The sequence below is a fragment of the Lontra canadensis genome, unplaced genomic scaffold (genome assembly GCF_010015895.1).
Source record: "Lontra canadensis isolate GAN:19392208 unplaced genomic scaffold, GSC_riverotter_1.0 scaffold49, whole genome shotgun sequence".
Lineage (NCBI taxonomy): Eukaryota > Metazoa > Chordata > Mammalia > Carnivora > Mustelidae > Lontra > Lontra canadensis.
The window spans coordinates 4931083-4938903 of NW_022631043.1; positions in this window are offsets into that span (position 1 = coordinate 4931083).

Genomic DNA, 7821 nt, shown 5'->3' on the forward strand with positions numbered 1-7821 from the left:
AGGAAGGAAGGAAGGAAGGAAGGAAGGAAGGAAGGAAGGAAGGAAGGGGAAGGGGAAGGGGAAGGGGAAGGGGAAGGGGAAGGGAAGGGAAGGGAAGGGAAGGGAAAGGAAGGGAAGGGACGGGAAAGGAAAGGAAGAAAGGAAGAGGGAAGGAGGGAGGGAGGGATGGAGGGGAGAATTCTCAAGCATATCAAGCCTAAGTCTTCTGGATATGTGATTGGAAAATTGAGTGTACACTGATGACGCTGCATGAATGTATGTGCAGTTGTCACCAGTATTAACCCAGAGTTCAATGGGTAGATTGATAAAGAATTGCCAAGTTGGATTAAAAAACCCAAACTTGCCTTTGCTTTCTATGAAACCTCTCCTCCCCTCTCCTTCAACACAGATGATGTCCTCTGGTCTCTATTACAAAAAAAAAAAAAAAAAAAAAAAAAGAAAAGAAAAGAAAAATCTCACCATATACCAAATCCTAAATTCACTCCTCTATGATGCCTTCCTTATTCCCCAGTTACAATAATCTACTCTATTCTCCAGGACAACAGGGCAGCTACCTTCATCACATTTGAACATGGAATTATAATGAATTGCATGTCTCCCCTACTCAACTGTAGAGCTTACTCATTCATTCATTCATTTATTCATGTAATTATTCAAGTTTTAATGCCAGGCTTTATACTAAGAACTTTTATATATTTTTAATTAATCATTGAAGAAAGCTTTAACATACTTATTAATGCCTCCATTTATTTTTTTCTGGAAGAAAAACTGAAAACAAGCTCAGGAAGTTTAGACTATGGTTTAAGAACATACAGCTAATGAGTTGTAGCGTTGGGTTTTGAGCTTAGGTCTTTGTAATCCCAAAGTCATGTTTTATGGATATTCCACAGTGTTTGGGGGACATATCATCTTATTTGCTTTGTTTTGGTCACAATATTACACAATATAGAAGCGTTTTTTTTTAATATTTTATTTATTTATCTGACAGCGATCACAAGTAGGCAGAGAGGCAGGCAGAGAGAGAGGAAGAAGCAGGCTCCCCACAGGGCAGAAAGCCGGATGTGGGGCTCGATCCCAGGACCCTGGGATCATGACCTGAGCCGAAGGCAGAGGCTTTAACCCACTGAGCCACCCAGGCTCCCCTAGAAGTGGTTTTAAATAGGTAGTTAGATGTATTATTCGTTTTTGTTTTGGTTTTTTGTTGTTGTTGTTGTTTTGTTTTGTTTTTCTCCATTACATGACTCAGAGCACCTCCTAACTCTGCCTGATAGAGTTAAGGCATTATGTCTTGGCCTTAGGTTTTGACCTACTGTTTTCTCTACAGACCTTATTTGTTGAAGTTTCCTTTTTTAATGCATGCTCCAAAAGAAAAGATGATATCTAAAATCCCTGCCATTTACACACAAGAGAACACATCATTTTTAGTTTGAGAGCCCTCTTTACAACTGGCTGCCATAACAATCAGCCAAAAGTAGGGCTCCAGACCTGCTGGGCCCATGGCTTGCATCTGACCCAGGACTCCCACCTCGGATGCTGTAGCACAGTAGCTGGAATCCATGGTCTTCCCTCCAGATGCAGTCAAGAAAGGGAATCTGAAGCTGTCATTCCTGGAAATGACACTCTAATCTGTGGCCCCTGGCTTTGGTTAATCGGACCTGATTCTTTGTGTGGCTACTTCCAAAGTTCTCTTGAAATTTTTTTTTTTTTTCTCAGCATTATATAATGGGACTTATCCTTGTTGATATGTGTAGTGGTGATTCATTCTGCTTCCCTGGTTAGCATTCCAGTGCTGAAGTACACCAAGAGTAATTCATTCATTTTATGGCCAGTGTGTGTCAGGTGGTTCCTAATCTTCTCCCATTCCTTCATCCTCCTATTTATCTATTCAACAAATAATTGTTGAAGACCTAACTGTGCCAGATGGAAACAACAGCAAACAAATGGAGTATTGGCCACATGGAGCTTACATTATAGAGTAAACTAGCAAACAAAAGTAAACATGAACACACAGTATGTAAACTGTGGAGGAAAAAAAAAAAAGCTGAGGATAAGGATTATTGGGCACAGGATGTGATGAGCACTGGGTGTTATACACAACTGATGAATTATTGTGCTCTACATCTGAAACTAATGACAGTTAATTAAATTTATATTTTAAAAGGGATTATTGATATTGAAGCATGTAGATTTTTTTTTATATTTTATATAGCATAGTCAGAGAACTCTTCATTGATATGGTGACCCTTTGTGTGGAGATCTAAATCAGGAGCTCCTGGGAAAAAGGATTCCAAACAGAATGCAAAAGGCTTAAATAAGGAGGGTTTGGGAATATTCCAGATGTGGGCACTAGGCCATGGTGCCTGCATGTGGGTGACGGGGGAGAGGGAGGAACTGAGATGAGAAAAGAAGTTACAGGGAAGCTACTCATGTAAGACCCTGCGAGCCAAGAGAAAGATCTTTGCTTCACCTCTAACGGGGATGGGAAGTGCTTAGAGAGATGTGATCAGTGCCATGATTTGAATTACTATTTAAGAGAATCACTCTGGCTGCTGTGTTCAGTGTGGACATTCCAAGAGCCACAGATGACTCAAGGAACCTCGTTGGGAGGTGATTGTGAAAATCAACTTGTACCAGTGCAATGAGAAGGAATCCAATTACATAAAGACAGTAGTAGATTGACATCATAGGGGGTTTGATTTTTTTCTACCTCTCTGTGCCTGTGCTGACACTGACTTTGGGCTTGACAGATGATTTATTTTGCCCAATAGGATGGCAGCAAATTGAAGTAAACAGAAAATTGCAAACTGCTTTCTTGTCACCATGATACCAAGAGGCCTGGACCAGCCTGCCTAAGGGACGTGAGAGATGGAGAGTAGCACTGAGTCCTCAAGCCAAAGCAAATAGCACTAGCTCCCAGCCAACCAGAATCACACAAGAAAGCAGAAATCATCCCAGTCAGGTCTGAATAATCGGAGCTGTTCCGCTGACCTGGAGGCCTATGAAACACAGTGAAGGAGTATTACCTTAGGTTTTCAAGTAGTTTGTTGTAGGTAATTAGCTCACTGATGCCCATATGATGAAGGAGGACCAGGTAAGTCCTTGTGATGGTGGTAATTTGACAGTTCTTTTCTGTTTACTCCTAGATAGTCCTAGAAACAGAAAATAAGGTCAGTGAATTGAGTCATCTTACCCAAAGGTAAGAAAGCCAGGGTGTATATCCAGCCCTTCTGCCCATCATGGGTTGTGGCTTGTTCCCTGGGGAGTTACTCTGCCCCATTCTGCTGTCTCTGCCCTGCTTGGGGCTGGGGATGGAGGGGAAGGCAGGGATCACGCTCTGGCTGGCAAGGCCTCAGCTAAAGAATCCCAGAGACTTGCAGAAGGAAGGCCACAAGGTAAGGAAATGGTGAGTGGTCGGGACCAGATAGCTAACAGCTGCTGCCCTAAATAAATGAGGCATTGGAACTTAAGATAGCAGGATGGAAGGTGCAGCCAACTTCACCACAATTGCATTATACGTATTATTGCCGAAACACACATTACAACACAAAACAAAACGTAGGTGAGAGAAAGAACCTATATTGAACTGGAGAGCATGGCAACTCACAGGATCAAGGGTTCAACTCTCTTCCCTGAAGATTTATATTTTTTTAGGATTTTATTTATTTATTTGAGGTAGAGAAATAGAGAGGAAGAGAGCACAAGTGAGGAGAGGGACACAGAGAGAAGCCGACTCAGGCTGAGCAGAGAGTCCAATGGTGGACTCCCTCCCAGGCCCCTGGGATTATGACCTGAGCCAAAGACAGATGCTTCACGGACGGAGCCCCCCAGGCGCCCCTCCTTGATGCTTTAAAAAAGGAAAAAAAAAAAAAAAAAGCAAAACCAAAAACCAATCTGCAGTGCAATGTTTTTTGCAGTGAGGGAACGAGGCCAAATGACCTCTCTAGTTTCCTCCGTGAAGAGCTTCTGAAATGTCAAATAAGCTAAACGAGATTTGCTTCATGTTGGCAGAGGAAAAAGGTACTACAGAGGATCTATAAATCAAAGTCCCTCATTTTTTTGTTCATTATGTTTATTTTTACTATCATGTATTTCATTGCAAGTTTCTTCTACGTTGCTTTTAATAATGGTTTTAACAGGCCCAGGGTCAAAGTCAAACCCCTCTTATTTCAGATCTCACACTCAGTCACTCCGAAGCTTGGACAGTTTGCAGATTGACCGCCCTGGACTAAACGTCCCCCGTGAGGATTATCCAAGTTCTATTTTCCAGTAAGACAAAGTGCTTTTTCCCTCTTTTCTATTTTTTCTATTTTTAGTTTTCTGTGTTTTAACTCTCATTAAAAAAACACATAAATAAAATGTAGTGTCATCCCCATTTCTCAGTGCTCAGCCCAGCTCAGCTAAGTACATGCACTCTGTCCTGCAACCATCACCATACTCCATTGACAGAACCTCTTCATCTTGCAAATCTGAAACTCTGTAGCTTTTTAATGATTACACCACATTTCCCCTCCACCCGGAGCCTGGCAACCGCCACTCTACTTTTCATCTCTACAAATTTGATGACTCTAGATATGTCATGTAAGGAGCCTCGTTTTACTGTACAACATTTGCTTTTTGTGACTGCCTTGTCTCACTTCACATAACGTCATCAAGGTTCATCCCCCCTGCTAGCAGGTGTCAGAATCCCCTCCCCCTTTTTCAGGCTGCGTGGCACTCCATTGTAGTGACCAGCCACATTGTGCGTATTTGTTCACCTGGCAGCGTTTACCTGGCTACTTCCACCTCCTGGCTGCTGTGAATAATGCTGCTGTGAACACAGATACACAAGCCCTCATTTTCTCCCCTGGGGAGACAGAGTCTTGGCAATATGGATTTAATTTACTTCCTGGTTCCAAGGGTTATGGATAGCAGGACTTTGGTTCTGATGCAGGTTCCCTAAGTCGAAAGGTCAAGTGATGCTATTTTACTGCATCTTTCCTGTGCCCAGACACTCTGAAAGCCACTGGACATAGAGAAGTGAGTAAGACAGACACAGCCCTTGTCCTCCTCGTGTTCCCATTCTGCGGAGGGAAAGACAGTAAGCTGATGAACAAAGTTGCTGATTATGATATATTCTGCAAGAAAAGATGACAAGATTCTCAGAGAGAGTCACTGGTGAGCAGGGGTCTCTCCAAGGACTTGGTCCTGAGCAGGGCAAGAAAGGTGGTGAAAGAGCCATCCAGGAAGAATGCATGGAAGGAATGCCCTTGAGCTGGAGCAGGCTTGGTCTGCTGAGAAGCCCACACATGAGCCATGGGTCTGTGGAGTCTACTGAGCAAGGATAAGAGTATAGGACTTGAGGATGAAGAGGCAGGCAGGGGCTAAGTTGTGCTGGGACTGTACTGAGGATTTTATTCTAGGAGCACTAGGAAGTATTTGAAGGGGTTTGAGCATCACCGTGCTATAACCTGATTAAGGTTACTGCTCTACTGTGCTACACTGCTTCAATAATAATCCCCATCACTAGCTTACTAGTGTGCTAGTAAGCACAAGTGTGTTTACTGTATGTCTGATAGGGGTTCAGCTTATAGTAACTTATTCTTATAATATTTCTAACAATCTACTACTGTCTGAGACACAGAGAGGTTCGCAATTTGCCCAAAGTCACACAGCGTATAATTAGTAGAGGTAAAACCTAAACCTTTGACATTTGATTTCAGTGACTATCCTCTTAGTGAAGACCACTTCAATGAAATATCTTGATACAAATCTGTTTGGATTTAGTTTCCCACTTGTTTATTTTCCAAAGGCCTAGTGCACAGGGCTTTCTAGATAATAAAGACTCAATGCCATCTTATAATGGTAACTCCATTTGGCCATCATTGTGTTCACCCCTCTCCATAGTCCTTTGAAGTAACAGACATGAAACAAACATCACAGTGCTGGATGTCTGTGGGTAGAGGGGACACCTCCTTCCACACCTGACACTTCCCTCCGAGTGCAGGCAGGCCCTCGGAGATCACACCACTGACTTCTCTTCCCCATGTGTCCTTCACTGCTCTTCTGAGGAGGTCTAGAGACATAAAATTGGCACGCACGAAAAGAACCTGGAGCCTGTCTGGCTTGTGCATTTTCTCCTCTCCTTGGGAGCTGGCTGCCGACAGATAGCTGGAAGCCTCGAAGCCTCTAGGACCTGCAGAAAACTTGGCAACAGAGTCTGAGGGAATGCAGCCCTATCCAGGAGTCTGGTGACCCGGGAGTGAGCCTGGCTTATTCCCAGGATCTGGGTTAGAAGCCTAACTGTCTGGCTCTGTTGGTTGAGTCCTATAGCCTCCCTCAACTGATGGTAAGGGGGCTATTTTCACACTCCAGTCCCGATCTAGACACATTTTTCTTATTCCCTGGCTGGTTTAGAATGCAGACAGGAAGGAGAGGCCTGGCATTTACTGCCCTCCCCCCAACACTAGACAACCACGACACTAGACATATAATGGTGACTCCATAACTTTCGGGTCATTTCTGTTTTTCAGGGAGGTCCAGGGACCTCCGTGGAGTCACAAAACTCATCAATGATATTTGAGATTCGAGCTCACATCTGTCCCCTGTGCCCCAGGGATTTATGAAGCAACAAATTAGCAGGAACATGGAGAGCGCCCAGTGTACGAGAGCCCCACGGGCGCCTACCACAACAGCACATGTCTCAACCTGGAGTCCTCCCCGCTGAATTCTGAGTTTCCAGCAAGGCAGTGGTACCTCTAGCTATGCCTCCGCTAAGCTGGGTGCCTAGCTCTGGAAACACAGGTTCTCCGGTGACTCTCGCCAAGAGCCATACTAGCTTCAGGCACCGCTAGCCACATGCTGAATCTGCCATCAGTAATTCAAGCCGATGGAGAAGCCAATATGTGCTGCTCTGCAAAAACACCGGTCCTTCCAGCGCTCAAGCCCTCTGTGGTCATGATGGGGCAACTTCTTCCTCATCAGGTGGGAAGCAGACACACTAAACCAGGAATGGTAGTTTTCTTTCCTGCAAGAAAAACGTACAAAATAAACACCCGCAAGGGTAGATGACATCAGATCACACTGTAATATTATACAAAGGTCAGAAGTTGGAGTTAAATGTCAAATTCTGGGAGGAAAGGTCGCTGTTCTGCTTGGCGTCTCTGGGTCTCCCCAGTATCTGCTGTCAGACCCTCCAGCAGTGGAGGAAGATCACAGCCTTAGGAAAACCTTCTTTGCCTTCATCTCTTGACACTGTTTTCCTCTTCTCTTTTATAACAGAAGAAATAGGAAATGGGTCCCATTTGCATATTAAATTAATCTTTAGGTATTGCTTAAAATATATGCTTTCACCATTAATGAGAAGTTAATGTCTAAACAGTTGTTTGATTACATTTTATAAGTTTTTATTGCAAGAATAAAGTGAGGCCAGAGATTAGGGTTGTAGTGGTAGTCTGTTTCTATAATAATTGAAATAAAACAATAACATGTACATGTGTTTGGGCTAGCATCCAACTGACTGTCTTCAGCATAGCTCACGTCATGATACTTTATTCCATATAACCTGCCATGACCTTGAGTTCTGTAAGATAAAGTGCTGAAGTCATGGTTCACAGTGTCTTGAATTTTCTCAACTTTTTTATTGTATTTCCACTACTGTGGACAAAAATCCCAATAGTTCATTCTTGAACAATCTTTAGAGTATAATATACAAGGGTTTTTTTGTTTTGTTTTGTTTTGTTTTGTTTTTTTAACATCTGACTTCAATGTCTCATTCTACACTCATATTCCAAAATCTCTTCCCCTTCCCCATGTTATTCCCTATTGGGCATCTTTAGAGCAAGA